The sequence below is a fragment of the Sparus aurata genome, chromosome 24 (genome assembly GCF_900880675.1).
Source record: "Sparus aurata chromosome 24, fSpaAur1.1, whole genome shotgun sequence".
NCBI classification, from domain to species: domain Eukaryota; kingdom Metazoa; phylum Chordata; class Actinopteri; order Spariformes; family Sparidae; genus Sparus; species Sparus aurata.
Window position 1 is genome coordinate 8,272,099 of NC_044210.1, and position 18,331 is coordinate 8,290,429.

Genomic DNA, 18,331 nt, shown 5'->3' on the forward strand with positions numbered 1-18,331 from the left:
CTCACACCACTGGTCGAAATGCTTGTTTTGCAGTACATTTCTTAAAATAAATGTGAAAAAAGGTTTTTTTGCTTTAATGACAGCATGAATTCAAGCTGGCATGGACCCCACAAGTTTTATGACTCACGTTCTCTCTGCATGATTTAACACTGATCCACACATAAGAGCGGGAAAGGAGGTGGTTGTAGCCCCTGTAACTTTCATTTGGCGAGAACCTTGAACTTAAAAAAAATTATATATAATTTTTCATAGAATGTGTCAAACATATTCATGTGGTTGTAAAAATATATATAAATGGGATTTTTTCTGTAATATTTTATTGATTGAACTGATTTATTTTGCAGCTGTCACGTACGGAAAGCGTTCAGCGGCACGCGGTCCAGTCCACCAGCAACAATGGCGAGGAACCCCAGTACACAAAAAAGAATATCAGATTTTTTTTTCAAGTAATGATAACAGTTCAAAGAATACTGAAAGGAATGGTACAGATACTTTCATTGACGACGACAGCTAACGCTAGCAGCAACCACTTGGGCACCGGGAAGCAAGCTACAACCTCCAGCTACCGTAGCTGGAGATGAGGAGCCCCTTTCAACCAAACATTACATCTCCTGGAAGGAAATTCCAACAGGGAAGGGTCGAAAAATGCTAAGGGTTGTGTTATTTGACTGTGTCCTGTGCTCTGTCTGCAAAAAAAGCGGCGGGATTATGAATGCATGGCCGCACTGAGTTCAGTGAAGTTCCTGAGCAGGTAAGGGACGTAATGGCTAATAGCGCTGCTGCTGTGTGTTTACTTGGGTACTTATTTAATGAATTTGCTTCAGGTGTGTGTGCGTTTGAATGACGGAGATGTTCAGCACCAAGGACAGTGTTGGGGCTGTTTTTACTGTGACCAACAGGGCCTTAAATGCATACCATGGAGGTATCTCGTGACTCTGTGTGGGTAAACATGGCAATGAAAGTTTTGTGTGTGGCTTATCACCGCCAGCCTGGCGACCGCTCGTTGCAGTGATGCTGCTGACTGATACTTCTTTAGAGCTGCTACGTTACAGTGCAGCAGGACTATTTCCAGGCAGGTTTAAGTTCATTGGTTATGTATCTGTTGGGCCTACATAACATCTGGGCATCCCGCCCCATGGTGAAAATATCGCTAATGCTAGGTCGACCCCGTCTCTCTGATAATGCAGGACGAACACAACAACTCATGAGTCGGCAGGAGTTGAAAGGTGATGAACAAAAAAAGTAGGCTAACGTATGCTGGGAATCCAGGTTAACGTTAACAAACCAGGCTAACACCACAGTCAAGTGAAACACAAACGTCCCTCGACATTCTCGAATTTTAAACATTAAAAGGGACAGACGTCTTACATTTTAACTGTCAAACTTGAAAAGTGTCAACGTTCAAAAGGCTACACAGGGCCATGACGCACTACAATTAGTAGCAGATGTGGTTTATTTGTTGATTTGGGCTAGCTTAGATGCTATCTCCGCGAGATGCTATCTCCGCGAGATAGCACCTAAGCTAGCCCAAATCAACAAATAAACCACATCTGCTACTAATTGTATGTTGAATGCTCTTTTGGAAAAGCAGAAACAAGAAAGAATAGCAGCAACAGCTCTTAAATAAAAAAATTAGTTAGATAGCATGAGTGATAGTCACTTAAAATGTGAACAACATTTTCCATAATGAATGTCTTGTAATGCCTCAGAGTGCTTTTTTTTTACCTGATGAAGTCCCACGTATATAAGCACAGTATTAAAGCAAGTTTAAAAATGAGGCACCAGATGCAAACTGTGAGCGCGTGTTTGCAGAGCTCACCTCGCGTTCCGTCTCTGATTTGCTGCCGGGCCCACGAGACAGAGATTGCCTCATTGCAGGGACCCCAAAGTTAGAGAAAACAAGCCGCACACTTAACATGTCATTTCACTGTGAGGCATCTTAAGAAGTAGCGCTGCAGCTGGCCGCGAGCCAAGAGCAACAGAATTCCTTCAGCTTGGAATGCCTGCTTGATTAATATAGAAAACAGAGTCTCGCTTGAGCTCATCTGGTGCAGAAGTGTGGCACTTTTCTGCTAGTTAAGTTGCCGATCAAAATAACGAGCCGTGTCTGCCGCGGCTTCGGGAAGAACTTGACTATTTGAGGCCGGAGCACTCGAGCTAATGGCTCACTGCAATCATCTGATCGATACAGGTTTTTCAAACTGGACCTCTCTTCCTGTGATGTCTCAGTCGCACTAAATCAACTTTATGTCCTGTAACAGTCAAAAATCAATGCTTTAGTGTCCGAGGTCTCATGAACGCACCCCCCATTAACATTGATTTTCCTGACACCGGTGCTGGATGAATACCACACATGGGAGCGCTTGTCCTTTTAGGAATTTTGTGTGCGCAGGTGAGCGCCTGAGCGTGTGTTTGGGAATGGTTGTGTTTGCGTGTGCGCTCGGGCCCCGAAGAGGAAGTTCCTGTGGCGAGACAGGCCCTAAGCTGAACACACACGCGCGCCACTGGAAAAGCTCTGGAAAACAACTTCCTGTGGTCACCTGCGCTCAATGACCCTGAAGAAAGAGACCCTTACAAACCAAAACTCACTGTCTGTCTCACACGCACACACACACACACACACACACACACACACTGTGCTAACCAGGCTGTCGACATGGTCGGAGCCAGGCCTTGGCTGTGACACACAGGGGAAGGGAGGATGAATGGGACCCTCAGAGAAAACCTTCAGTGTGTCGGGCGGGAGAGAGAGAGAGAGAAGGAGGGAGGGAGGGAGGGAGGGACAGCGGCGAGAAAAAATGATTCAACCCGGCAATCCTTTAAATCTCGCTGACATCCTCAAACAAGCATTTATTTTTCGCCTAAACGACGAGAAGTGTCCGAGCTTCGTGCGGACGGCTCACTCGCTCCCCCCCCACAAGGAACAATGGAGGCGAGTCACGGAACACGGTAGCCTCGCTGAAATCTGCATGAAATTACAACACGCAGCCGACCGCCGCGTCAGTTTCCATATATATCCCCACCGTTTTTTGGCATGGGCCACGGCTCCATGAAATCATCATGCCTACTTGGGTTGCGCTTGCTTAACTATGCCGGCGGGCTATTAGGTGTCCACGCCTGTGGGGCAGGTCCAGGGGCCGCATTCTAGACAGAAAGTGGTAGTGTAATAAATTCCATTTTTTTTATATGAAAGGCGGAGGGCATTTTTTTTTTTTACACTCGCAGGGAAAATGATACACGCTCGAAGGCTTGAGACTGTTTTTCGTTTTGCCCAGTCGGCTCAAACTGAAGCGGGCGTTTGAATGAGCTGCCCCGGTGTGCACGTTCATATGCTGTATCAGCCGTTCCCTACTTTTAGTTAGCTTTTCGGTTAATACACTACTTTCAGTTAACTATTTCAACCATTCGTCCTCGTACATTCAGCTAACAGCTTCAACGCTTTACAGACGATTGCTGACTATTCCAAGTTCAGCTCGATAGATTTTTTGGAGACTTCGGTCCGCTTAGGAGTATTTGTAATGTTCTGCTTAAAAAAAAAAAAAAAAACAGTGTGTGGATATATCTCAGAGACAGTAACTATCTATCTATCTATCTATCTATATATCTATCTATCTATCTGTCTATCTTCATGCACCACTGGAGGTACAAGTACCAGACAGTGTGAGCCGTGGTGAGTCACCCCACGGCTCTAATGTGTGATGAGCTGACAGTGAAGCTACAGTCTGTGGCAGCTGACAGCAAGCTGACAAGGTGCCATGTTCCAAATGGATATGTGTTGAATAAATGAGGAGAAGGAGAAGGGTGGGGATTAAATGTCGGGCCGATAGATAGAATATTGCATTTTGGAATCACGGTTACGTCGCACAAAGTTTCAACATGTCGCCGTTGTGAAAAGTGGCGAAACTAAGATACCCACACAGACGTAAAGCTGGGGGATTTTCGTAAACCACTTCCTCTGAGACACCGCTTCGATGTTCGGGCACAACAGCTTTCTTTTTTTCTGCAATTTCAGCACAGCCCCCTGACATGACAGCAGTCGAGTGCTATCTGCTCTGCAGCTCCCCCCCGACAAAACACAACTATCATTCTCCTGGCTGGAGACACGAGCGATGACAACACTTTGCTGGTCTTAAAAACAAAATAACCCCGGAGCATTGCCAGGTGTTGCTGTACAAGGACACTTACAGAAACTGAAGGTCGAAAGATGAGACAGGTGGGGAATGGATGGAAAGTTGCATTATGGGGGTTGTAGGATGCAGCGTTTCAAGAAAACTCAGCGTGTCTCAGTCTCTGCAGCACCAAATTTGGACATTCTTTTTTGTAATCTGCTTCTCACGAGTCCTTTAACTTAATAACTGATTCACTGGAGTACACCTTTAATAAAGACACTGATCCAATATGCAAATATTGTATAAAACTATTTTGTGGCGATGGCTAACGTGAACGTTTTGGGTGCAACGAGGTGCAATATGTAAGAACTGGCCACCTGTCAGATTTATAGTCCAAACAATCAGGGAGCAGCATAACTGTCGTTATCTAGTTAGCTCAGTTAGCCGTGCAGCTAGCGGCCTAGAGTCTGTCGCTTCTTGAGGTTTCAATGTTGTTTTTCTTCATTTTCATTCATATGTGTACATTTAAAGCTAAAATGTTAATTTTTTCGCACTGTTAAAGGTACTGTGCACCGTTTCTGACCACTAGTAGCGCTGTGGAGCAGTGTTTTGATAAGTGAGCTGCAGCTTTGTTTACGTCTTGCACACGTCTGTGGAGGGAAAGCCAAGCTAATATTTGAGGTCAGGGTCATGGGTCAGTGTCGGGTGTCGGTAAATCAGTTAATCAAGAAATGATCTATTCCAAGTTCATGAGGTGACTTTTGTTGTGATCTGGCGCTATGCACATAAAGACCGACGATAAAGACAGATGGTGTGTAATCGAGCACAGTGGCCAACGTATTTGCTAGCATGACAGGCTGCACGATATGCTACAACCTGTGCTCTGGCTTTGTCTGGAAAAATATCGCCTGTGTTTCGTGGCCTCCAGCCAAAGAGTCAGTCCGTGGCTTACACTCCACAGTCAGAGGAATACTGTGTATAACCTTATTTTCGTTGGCTCCCCCATAATCCCCTCTGTGCTACAGAGGAAGTTACTTATCAAGGATCTGGTCAACCTAAGCTTCATGTTACTGCCTCTTTAACCAACCCAATATCCTGCTTGTGTGTGTGTGTGTGTGTGTGTGTGTGTGTGTGTGTTTACCATGCGTTTCTTGGAAGGAGGCGGACTACTTCATGTTTAGACTCAAACAGACACACACGCCGCCGCGGACACACATGCCCAAACAGCCGTGCGCTCACGTATACACACGCGCACGCACACTCCCCAGCATAAACAGACACACACACACACACACACACACGCACACACACAGACTGCTGCTCTTTGAGGCCGCGGAGCGAGAGCAGCAAATGATCGCCGTAAAAGTTTGCTGTTGCTATCGACAAAGCGGCCTCTGTTCTTAATTTGTGCCCCCCCCCCCCCCCCCCCCCCCACCGCACCACCTCCGACCACCACCGCCACAGACGCCCCCTCTCCTCCCTCCTCTTCCTCCTCCTCCTCCTCCCACACATTTCATGCCTTCTCCCTCCTACATCCTTCTCTCTCGCTCCCCTCTGTCCTCCCCCAGCCTCCTCTCTTTTCTGTCTCTATGTCAACCCCCCCCACCATGCTCCATCCTCTCTCCCTCTCATCCTCTTCATTCAGCTCACTCCCCTCCCCTCCCCTCTCCCAGCTCGCACTTCGGATGTAGGGCAGGAAAAAGGAAACAGCGCCAAGCTCTGTCTGACGGGGGGAGAGCAGGAGCCGGGACTGCGGCAAAGGAGGACCATTTTGATGTGTGTGTGTGCGGGTGTGTGTGTGTGAGAGGCTGCACGGCGACTAGAGTTTAGGTGTCAAGGGAGAGAGCGGGCGCAGAAGGGAGGAAGGATGGGGGGGGGAGTATCTGCTTCACAGATCAGTGTGTGGGGTATCCAGAGAGCCGCAGCCTGTGCAGGTGATGCTGCCGCCGCTCTGGCAGGTTCATCCTTGTAAAACATCAACACGCCGGAGTAAAAAACCCCCAACTCGAAGCGCTCAAGTCTGCCGTGTCAACAGATACTCGAGCTTAAGTTCTCTGCGCTTAAACTATCTGTGCGTCGTTTTTTCCCCATAGAGACAGAAATGCGGACAGTGAAAGAGAGAGGACTGATGACTGAAATCGTCCCCCAAGACTTGAATTAAATATGACGACTGATATGTAGCTTGGAATTGCGGATACTCTGTTTATGACATTCGGCAAAGGGAGTGCGAAAATCAAGCGGGCACTTTTTGGGCCGCAAGAAAACGATGGAAGTGAAGAGGACGAAGGCGGAAGGTGAAGTCATCTGGCTGGACGCATTGATTGACGGAGTCCGGGGGAAAACAGGGGGATGAGCAAGGGAGGGGGGGGGGGATTGTAGGTCAGAATGTAAAGTTGGAATTAATTAGGGCCCATCGCGGGGCAAATGAATGGCTCATTGTTATCGCGGACAGACGAGCGAGGACGAACAATCCGGGCCTTGTGCTCCCGGGTTTCACCTCTCCGTCCCCCATCTTCTCACTCCATGGGCGCGGAGAGGAGAGTATTGAGCATCGTTGTCGTCACGTCACAAGGTAGCGGTTGCTGTCTCCGGTAGTGCGCGATCAAAACACCTTCAACTTCCTTCGATGTGACAATATTCACGCCCTGGACGGTTTGCGCTGATAGCACGTGTGCAGGCCTCGTGTGTCTTATGATGTATGGAAGTCGTGGTGAGACTGAGGGCTCTGTTTGAACTCAACAGAGGGGAGAATGGGACGGGCAGGTGGCTCTTATCTCTGGCAGACCACAGCATGGGGACACTCGCTGCATTGTATTCCCCCCCCGCCTCCCCTCGCTTCGCACACACGCTCTCACGAGCACACTGGAGCGCCCGGGCCCGCTGGCTCGGTACCAACCATCTGCCGCGGAGGACAGGAGCCTTCCACTCCTCGGCGGTGATGTATGGTGTCTGGCTGCTGCTTGCCACCTCACCCCACAGTCACAAGTTCAACACTTCATCATATAGAGCCAGAAGTGGGTCATACTCCGGCACTAATTGCTTTGAATGCTCGGAGTGTTTGAGTGCGCGGCTTTGCACTCCGCGCGCTAAGAACTACAAGGCTTTGGAATTATACTTTGAAGGGAAATCAATATTATAAATGCTGAGTCTTATGATGTGTTCCAAGGGCAGTGGGTATTAAGTCACCATGTCTTTGACTTGGTTTTAAGCCCTGTCAGCGGCGGGGCTTTGTGGATGGCACATTTGGCACAGTCGGCCTGACACTTTGGTCAAGACTGGAATATCTTAACAGCTATTGAATGGGCTGCCATGGTGTTAGGTACTTACATTCACGGTCGCTACAGGACGATTTTGAACATGGTATACAATTACACTGCTTACCACAGAGCCTTGTGTGGCTCTGCTTCCCTGCCTCCCTGCAGACCTGTCCTGTCAAGCGAAAATGTTCATCTTAGCACCATCATTCAAACTAATTTGATTTACAACTTCCTTAATTCTGATGCAACTAGGTCCAGATTTATTTCGTCTTGGCCCTAAATGATCCTTCTTATTGACTCCAGTCCCGCATTCAATCTCAGGCGTCTGCCACCGAACTGGAGAGCACCGCCAGTAAGTGCTGTTTATTCCTATCCAACTAATGGGGATCTATGCATCAGAGAGACCGTTAGACAACCTTTCCTCCCTATTGACATCTTGATAAGTGGAAAATTGGGCCTGGAAATGGAGCTGGAGAAGGTTTACGGAGTCTCTCCACCCTGCATAATTGCAGCCTCGAAGCTGGCTGTAATTAATCTTTGAGAAAACTTGTCAAATTATTAATAGGGCCCTTAAGTGATGGCCCTGAAAGGAGGCCACTGTTCGGAGACGGAGGAGAGGGAGCGAGAGCTTTTGGAGGGGCTGTTTACTGTGAAAATACGAAGAGGTCGCTCTCCAGGAGTTCCGCGACTCCACGTGTCAAGGCTCTCCACACATGAAGGAGTTAAAGGGAATGTAGGCCTCTCCGGAAACCAGAGAGCTCAGACTCAAAACTCGAAATGTCATCGGGTATAAAGTGAGCTGCTCCGTGGACACTAAAAGGGAGATTGATTTTCGTCAACGCAGCAAGTCCATGGCTTCGGGAGGGAGATGTTCACGTTCGGACACATGGAAGAATTCTTAACATCCCTGTCTTCCAGCACATGGGCTACACTCTTTACCCGCGCAGCCTCTCACCCCACCCCCTGCTCCGGGTGAACACAACGACCATTGTTGCACCAACTGGCCACCTCACACCATCCCGTTCACTCTTTTGCATCTTTGCAAGCCTCTCTAGTCAGCGTCGTGCAAGAGGGATTACTCACCTCTATCAGTCTGTGGTTGTGCAAACGCGCCAAAGGCTAATGTAAATTATTTCCAGGAATAAGCTAACTCAAAGGTAAACAAGAACTAGGAGGCTGCACGCTAGTGGCTCTGTGCTGTGAGCTAAACCACAGCAAGCTAACATTCCCACACTGACTTTTAGCAGGTGTCACGCTCACAATCTTTGCTGCAATTCCGGTGTTCAGTGTTGATTTGCACATGTTAGCCAACATGCTACATGGAGGCTGATGCTAATGCTAGTGTTACAAATAATTCATTTTGAACATTTTGACCCAATGATTCACCTCGATGAAAAATGGATCATCAAGGTGTGGCAGTACATCCTGAGGGGACTGTGGATGCCCCTCCAAAGTGTCTGTAGTAAAGTATTGAACCAGTGCAAAATTGGTATTCATCCTCTGGAGACCTCAAATGTCAAAGATTTCACGGCAATCCATTGAGTAGCTGTCCAGCCATTTCCCCCTTAAAAATGTCAACCTCATGGCATCTCAAGTGAAAAAGTCATGAGATTACCCTCGTCAGAGGTCCCATCCTCTGGGGACCAGGAATGTCTGTTAAGAAATATGGATCCATAGTTGTTGAGATATTTCACTCAAACACATGAATATCATCCTCATGGTGGTGATAATGTAAAAGTCAGGAGAGCGCCAACGTCTAGGAATTATCCTCTGAGGACAATGAATGTCTGTACCTAACTTCATGGCATTCCAGTCATTAGTTTAGACAGACTTTATCATCTTGTCCAAAGTGTTGGACCGACCATTATTCCCTGGGGACAGTGAAATAGCATAGCTAAAACCATGTGGCTGTATTCCATCATATTTCATCTGAACAATGATGGTAATACATAGTTTTCTACGCCTCATAGGCTTCCTATTATATCACACTTTATGTTGTCATCACAGCTGGAAGAATTAATCTGTTTAGAGTTCCCATCATCATTCTAGTTTTAACATGAAATTCAATCTGAAAGGAACTGAAGCAGTACTGCTTTGCTTTTTATAATTAGAGTTGATTGTGTTAGTGCAAATTTAACTGAACAACTCACACTACTGTTTGCCACAGTTGGCTGATAATATACTCTATAGTCAATTTCATATCACTCCATTGTTAGCATGGAAACCAATTACATGCTTGAGCACAGTTCTTCTGCTTTCATAAGGAAAGAGTGGCAAAACATTCAATGAGGGAAACGACTGCACAGTGAAAATAAAAACAAGATTACATTTTATGGGATGCCAAAGGCCATAATCCTTATTGGCAATTATTGGAGCATAAAACTCCAGAAAATAGTGCAAGTTTAGTGAATACTGGAGGCAGAAGAAGACTTTACTTTTTAAAAAAACTGCAACAACCGCAGTAGTAACGTGACTGAATTTCAGATATCGTACTTTATTTTCCAAATCTTCCTCCTCCTGCATGGCGTGTCCTTCTGCAGATTAATGAGAGGTTGCGTTGTGGTGTATTATTCCTCAACTAGCAGACCAGGTGGCATCCACAGGAGAATGTCAATATTTGCTGACGTTGATCTTGTCCCAGTGTCTGTAGATTATAAGTGCTGTTCCAGAAACACAGTGCTGCAAGGGAACTAGGGATAAATGGTGCAGAAGTCAAACAAAACAGAAAGAAAAAAAAAAAAATCTGTTTGTTGTTCAGTCTGGGTTTAACAGGTGGCTTCGAGCAATGAGATCAGACGTTGGGCGACAAAATTGGTTGGGTGAAGGATACTGGTGCTGCTGAAGCTTGTTTTCATCCATATTAGTACTTGTTTAGCAATATTAGAGGATAGTAGCACCGAGATATCGGGGTCCGAGCTCCCAGCCGAGGGTAGAGTCAGCTAATTCGACCGCTAGCTGTTTGGTTAACTAAACTAGCTAGCTAATGGCAGCTAGCTGTTTGTTAGCCGTAGTCGTTTGGAGTTCTTTAGCGTGCAAATATGACAGGTTGCCAAAACTTGCGTATTGCACCTTTAAATATCTGGGTCATACTCTTTTTTTTTGTCACTTTTTAGGTCTATTTTCGCGCCACACAGGATTATACAAACAAGTTTAGACAATTCCAGGAAAGAGCCAAAGTAAACTTTCTTTTCCCTTAAAATTCTGCCAATGCAGGACAACCAACCCACAAAGGATTACCCCACACATTGATTATGCAGTATTTAGAATAAGACTTCAAAGATCTTCACATCCCATTGACAAATTCCTTGCTCTTTTAAAGAGATAACCTGTAGGCCACATTGGTGCTCGTGTGTAATCTTCCCAGCTTTCGCATTTGTGGGAAAATGCCCGAAAAACCCCTTTGTATGTGCAAAGTGTGTGCGCTGGGAGGGGTGTGTTGTGTGCACATGCAGCCACCGCTTCATGCTTGACATTCGACAACAGACAGGTATGTCCTGGAAGCCGTTCCAAACCCATTCTTCCTGTGTATATATAAAAGATGCCCCAGGGCCCTGCTGTTTGTAGTGATCCCTGAATGAAGGAGGCGTGTGTGTACATGTGGAAGCCCAAAAGCGGAACACACAGCTTTTCTGTTCTTCCGCAACACCATGTTTCATGCCCACTTGAAAGCCGCGCTGCCTTGTGCCAAAGAGATTACATATTTCCTCACCTAGTGCCACAGGGTGAAGGAGCTGTGCTGTTGTGTGGGTGACTGTTGTGAGTGAATGCATGGTTCAGTAGACAGGCAGTTATTTATAAATGACGCAGGGGTCTTATTTTATTTCAAGCTGCTGTAAGAGATATATTTGCATTAAGTAGCTCTATATTACAAAAGTAATTGCTGTTATAGAATGTTTGGTCAGTCACCAAAGTCTCTCTTTCCTGCTCATGAAAGGGAAAAGACATTTCCTGGTATCCCTGCTCATTTCATCCATTCAGGACAGAGAACTCCATAAAGAGGCGGTGCTCTCTTTCCTCTCTTGGTTGATGTAGAGAGGAGGGAGGGAGGGGATGCCAACTGCAAAACGGACAGGAAGTTAGCTTAAACAACGATAATGATTACAGCAGCTTTAAAGGAAATTCTTTTTAAATTAAAGAAACATGCTCAGAAGGAGCTGCTGACACTCAATACCACTTTGCATCTGTCTGTAAATGATAAAGCTATAGCCAGGTGACGGTTAGCTTAATTTTGAATTAGCTTCTTGTCCTTACAGTTTCTTCTTATTCAGATTGGATGTATTAATGATGCTTAGAGGTGCTGGTAGGCAGATTTTTTTGGTCAGATTAAGGCAGCGCCAAGCTAACTGTTACTGCCAGCATTTAGTCTTCATGCTAAGCTAAGCTAACCGTCTCCTGGCTCCAGCTTCATATTGGGTGTGCACATATGCAAATGTGGTATCAATCTTCTCACCAGCGTCTTGGCAAGAAAGCTAATTTCTCAAAATGTTGAACTTGCCCACATGCCTTGATTAAAAACTCATGGCCATGTCTCGAATGTTCTGCTTTTACCTAAAGCCACAACGGCTTCTGAGCACGATCATTTTAATTAGATATGCAGAAAGTGAAACTTAAATCACAAGACCATCTGTACATGGAAAAAGTTAACGGTTAAAGAGTCAATGACTGCTTCCGTTTGTGATCGTATCACTTCAGTGCTTGTGCAGTTTTTATATGTGGTTAATTTCCATCCTGATCTTACCTGATCTAGGCGTGATTGGTAAGCTATCAGACCAGAATTATTTTCTCTACAGGAAGTCATTTATACCGGCCGTTGGTCGGCCAGTAAATATTTCCATCATGTAGCCTACGCCTTCAGAAAACCACAACTGGTGGGTTTTTTTTAAACCGAAAAAGATAACAATGGTTGATTTGGAAAGTTTTGAAATGCTGTTAGATGTGTTTTTGAACATGCCTGTCGGCCGTTTCCACCATTTCCAATCCGTACTGACTTACAGCGCTAGCTTCGTATCTAAATAGTGTCATTCAAAGAGACAAAGAGCATATTCCTCAATATGTCAAGCAAATGTTTTCCAAGTAGTTAACAAACACATTATTTATGTAAAACTATTTAAGAAACAGTTAGCACACTTGCTGCGGATGCTTTTTGCTAAGGGAAGCTGTCGGCTATCGAAAGAGACCCACACACTGGAAAGCTGCTGGGTGAGCATGGTGAAGTAGACACACACTTCACCGGTTGGTTTTAAGCACACACACACACACACCCTCTCACACACATACGCTCGGCAGTAGCCAGGCAGCCGAGGCCCTCAGATATGCTGTTGACAGAGATTATCAGCACAGTTCTCTGGCTGCCTTTCTCCCCTCCGCATGTGACGGAGTTTACTTTGGGCTCGGACCGGGGCCCTGACGGGGCTCCACCTGGTCCTCGACGGGGGCGAGAGAGACTCTCGGATCCAGATTCAGAGGGACGGAAAGAAGAAAAAAAACAAAAAAAGCAAGCGCGGACGAAAGAGAATGAGTTCAGAAATGGGAGAGGGCCTCATAAAGGGAAACATTTGCAAACCGGAAAAGAGTTATGTAAATGGGTCAGTCATTAAGGCCTTCTAAAAGAGAGGAGGCCAGATTGGGGCCAGGGGCAGGCGGGTAGGCAAGTAGGGGAACATAAACCCATTATGTGAATAGGCTTCTCTGTTCAATGTAAGCTCCTCTGTCTTTACTTCTTCTTTTTTTTTTTTTTTCCAAGGCTTAGATTTTGGTTTCAGGATACAGTCCTCGCTAAATGCTAATATCAGCGATAGGTGCGCACTTCCAAGAGTGTCTTCAAGCAGTCATTACAGCATTTGCCGCAGCAACGAGGCTTTTACTCGACTCATCCTCTCAGTGCGAGCTTCCCCCCCGGTGGACGCTGATTGTTATTCAGTGCGCTTCTGTGTTACTGTGGTTTTTTTGGCTACATCAACACTGCAGGCCTTTTCGCAGTTAATTCAGGAAAACCCTGTGCAGATGAAACTTTTTTTACGCCACCGTTCGAACTGATAACAATGTAGAAGAATAGTTTTTTTTTTTCTATTTCTGTGAAACTGACTGAGTTATCTTTTCCTCACGTACAAATCGAATCGGGGTTTTTTTGGCTTTCTTCCTCCACGGTGACATTAAGCGAGGCTGCCAAAATGACTGTCTTAAAGTGCGCGATATGAGAAACACTTCAATTAGGCAGAGCGCGAAAAGCTTTGACATTCGCTGTTTAGAACAACCGCAGTTAATTAGACATCAAGACATTCCTCTGGCACATGAAGGAGCGCTGTGTTTGTTTCCATTGCTGCGGGTTTTGACAGCCCGGTTGTTTGCCGTCCTCACAATTGGACCCATGAAAGAGACATGACACTACCTAGACTCCCTCCTTTACATAATGTGGGATAAACACAACGCTGTGTGTGTGTGTGTGTATGTGTGTGTGTGTGTGGGAGCTGCCTATGACCCAGTTAACTCACAAAGTAACTGACAAAGTTATGAGGTAAATGTGTTGTCTTTTTTTTTTGAAGACTGAGTGAAGGGCAGTGGATATGGCATCCGAAAACTTGTGATAGATTCCGGCAAATGTTAAATATTTAAAGGGGAAAGAGCGTCGTTGAAGGCTTTACGGTGTGACAGTGTGCACCAGCCTGTGGTCATTATCCGTCGGCAAAATAAGGAAAAAGTCAAACAAAGTGGGAGCTAGGTAGCCTAGCTTGCTAACGGGCGCCTTCTGAGTAAAATGGTAACTTAACGGCACCACGGATTCGCTCAATTGTTGAGTATTTAAATGGGGAAAGGGCATCTTAGGAGGCTATGCAGTCATCTGTCGGTGAAATAACCAAACTGGCCATGTTTGTAGGGGTGAAGGCAGGGTGTGAACTTATCTCTCAACTTTTTTTATTTCAGCTATTTCATCATGACTGCCTTCGAGGAGGAAAGCGTGCGCAGGCATCCATATTTGTATGAGGGCTTGCGTCAAGACTGGAAAGACGTGGCCTAAACTAGTCCTGAAACCTTTTTAAATGTTCATTTCAAGCACACTGGACCCTTTAAAACGTATCAGTACAACACAAAATTGCTATTTAGGTTGCTGGAGGTGGTGTTAAGTAACCATCCGCAGCTTATACGTGCAGCTTCGTGGGATTTCAAGCTGCTGACATGGTAGCAGTTCTGGCAGTTGGAGCTCACATAGCTGTTGTCAGCGTTACAAAACAGAAAAGAGGAAGAGACAGACAGAGGGGGAACAACATCCTGTGTCTAATGTGACACCTATCAAAACCTGCTGTATAATTTACACAGGAAGGAAAGAGCAACACCTGAGCCCTGTCTGTCAGGAGACAGCTTGTAGCTGCAAGGATTTCACAGTTCAGTTCAGTCGCAGCCGCGAAATCCTCGAAGCTCGCGTCTTCCTAAACGAGTATGGGGCTCCTCTCACACGATGGGTAGTGCTCGAGTCCTGGCCTTGAGTAAGGTTGTTAAGATTGTTATGGTTTTTCTTTTTTTCCTGATGCAGGAAGTGTTGTTTACTGGAGAAAAATGATCCAAAAGTATCATGTATATAAGTGTAGTGCCCTCCACTTTGTGTGTTACAGCTGCCAGAGGATGTCACGGTTCTCAGATACACTGTAGTGGGCCCAACCGGTTCTGGATCCCTGATTTGACTTTTTTTTTTCTTTCCCTCAATAAGGTTTGGTGGCTGCAGGAGCATGACGATCCCAGGAACCTCATGCTGCTCTTACTGCAAGGCACTTAAACTGTAACATCTCCACTGGAGCCAACTTCGACATGCAGTCACCTCCCATAGGCGAGGGGAATGTGTGCAACCGCTGCCTCCCTGTGGCAAAACACGCAACGACAACGTTCCCACCCCGCAGGTGTCGAACAGATCGCCCACTCATCACAATCCGCGTGTTTTCCTGCTGCGTGCCGAGCTTGGGCCAACCTAATCGAATTTTGGGACATGAGATCTATCAGACGACGCTCATTCAAGTCCAATTTGTTTGCATTGCGGCTGTCGAGGTGGATGTCTGTAGGTTGGTGCATCACTCTCAGACTGAAATATGTCCATAGCTTTCAATTTGATTTGGATGAAAATGTGTACAGACGTTCATGTTCCCCAGAGGATGATCCTCGATGACTTTGGCAACTGACTTTGCTTTCGTTTGGACTAAAATGTCAGCGTTACCAACGTTACGTATGTAATTTAAGCAACGACATGTAACTTTTTGTAGAACGCTGTTTGATTGTTGTGTCTCTTTCCATCGATCCATCAAGCCATCATCTGTTGCCACTTATCCTTTGCAGAGTCACAGGAGGGGCTGGAGTCCGTCCAGGCATAACATTGGGCGAGTGGCGGGGTCACCTGATAGGCCCATATCGTCAACTATCAGTCAAAATCAAACACCAAATTGGGATCTTTGGTGTCGGACCCAAATCATCAACCCAAGCGTTGGTATTTGACAATCTGGGAATGAGACTCAACTATCAACTATCTTTCATTGGAATGACTTTAGAAGTTACACAGTGTTGCTTTTACAACTTTTCTAAGTCAAAAGGACTCACTGTTGACTTTTCCTATCACATGGGACATGAATAGCGGTCTCCTGAGTCAAAGTCCTGTACTTGGTCATCCCAACCGTCCGTCAAACCTCCTCCTTGTGCACACTTTTCCTCCTTTATACTTCCTCACCTGACTTCCTCCTTTGTTGCGATACGAATTACCACCGAACAGCAAACATCAGTATGGGTTGTAATCAGCTGTTTTCACAGTCGTTTTTTGTGATGAGGACAGGCCGTTTTCCAACCTCGACTCGCTTAACATGTTAGCGTTGTCATTGTAGGCATGTTAGCGTGCTCACATTGTGCTGTTAGTGCTGTACGAGCCAAAAAGCTGCCGGCATGGTTGTAGAATCCTAGTCTTGCGAACATACAGTATAACTAGCTGTTCTTGAAATTGAAAAACCTGTCAGCTTTTTGATACTAAAACATTGTGGGTAGACCTGCCACAGGGCTCTGCTGATGGTAGATTGAGTCGTGCAACTCTCACCGAATTCATACATATATATTGAGCTTTAGCTTCAGCAGCTTTAGGACCAAATCTACACACAAAAAAAGTCGAATTCCGATCCGATAAGAGAGCCGCACATCCCTCCAGGCCAAAGTGTTGGCCTGGAGGGATGTGCAGCCCTTATCTTGAGATGCTAATCTGATGACAGCTGCATCATATGAGGGACCGAAAAACCACACTCTGACACTCTCAGAACCAAATCTTGGTTTGAATCTACATGTTTTATCAGCAGTTTATTTCGGGCTGCAACTTGAATGTTATTTTGAGCGCAGTTTGGTGGAATCTTGAGCTGACAGAGAGCCACTTAATGACCTACAGTACTGATTTTTCTGCCCTTTGACCGGTGGTGTCTTCTTACATAAAGTCAAGCTTGTAGGCACGGGCAGCTGTGTAAGGAGAGAGGGCCTAGTTAATAGCCTGAGGCACTCGGGTGTAAGGACACATTGATCTAGCGGGGAACATAAAGCACTCCCAGAGCAGTGCTAAGGAGCCTCTGGCTTATATTTATCAAGCCTCTCCGAGCGGGACGGCTGAACCCGGATCAGTGGTCGGGTCACATCGGCCATTTAAACCTCGATATAACTACAAGAGTAAAATGGGTCACAAATCACCGCTGAAGCACAGCTGGGCTTCAGAGAGACTGGACCATAAAAATAAGAAATCAGATCATCAATGAAACAGGAGCCATTTAATATAACGAGGGGGAGAAGAGAGGCGTCAAATCAATATTTTACAATACTTTGACGGATATCCGCTCATCAAAGATGGAAGAGCCCATTCGACTTCAATGGGGCCCCCGCGCCGGTGCTGCGCTCTTAAACTCGTGGCACTTAAATTGAATATAAAGGATGAAATATGCAAGTTGTGCTCAGCTTGTGAAAAAAAAAAAAAAAACGAGGGTGTTCACAGTGGCAGAGAGGCTAAAGCTGACACTGATGGGAGCTCTGAACCGGCAAGTAAGGTGCATTGAGCTGCAAACAAAACTGCCGGGGGTGGAAGTTTACAGGCAGCGTGTGGCTCCATCTAGTGGACTCAACGTGTACAAGCTGCTGCAGTGTGGTCACGGGTCATCGTAGAAATAACTCGATTTTGAGTGCTTTTTTCTGAAGCGCACTCGTTGTCGACAGTGTCGTACGGCAAGAAGAGATGTAAGAGGATAAAACTCAACAAGTCACTGATTTAATAAAAAAAAAAATGCAAAAGGCCTGGTAGCTGATGGTGTCGAGCCTGGTTTGTTTCCCCGAGGAAACATGAGCGCTCATGTGGGCGAAAGAGCTCTATAATCTATTGTAGATATTATCTAGGTTCCAGAGCATGGGCTGCTTTAAATCTTCAAACTAAAACAACTACAGCTGCCCTGCTTAATACTTCAGCATCAACAATGGATGAAATGACTGTGTGTAACGTAAAAGGGGCTCGCTCATATTAACTAATCCTTCAAACTTGAACGTTTCCTTGTCCTCAGGGTCGCGCGTCTAATAAGCGCGCGCCCTCGTGCCGTAAAGATGAAGCTCGTGAGCACCACATTCGTTACCTCAAGTAGTGGTCGTTTGAACATTATATTGCAGGCCATTTATTCTTTATTGAACTGTGAAGTGAAGGCCGGGGGGGGGGAGATAATACAACAGGGAATGATGGGCGACGCCGGTTGAAGGACGGTTTCACAGTGAGAGCAGAGGGGCAAACGGCAGGGAATGAGCCTGATGATGGACTGGATCACGGTCAGCAAGTGTTCATGCCTCACACTTAAATGAGAACGCCTATAATGAGTGCAAGAAGATCCATCGCACTGCTTTTGTATTCCACCAGACTTATTTATTAGAAAGTTGTCCAAAACACACAAAAAAAAACCTCCCATTTCACTTCGCTGTAATGCAAATTGG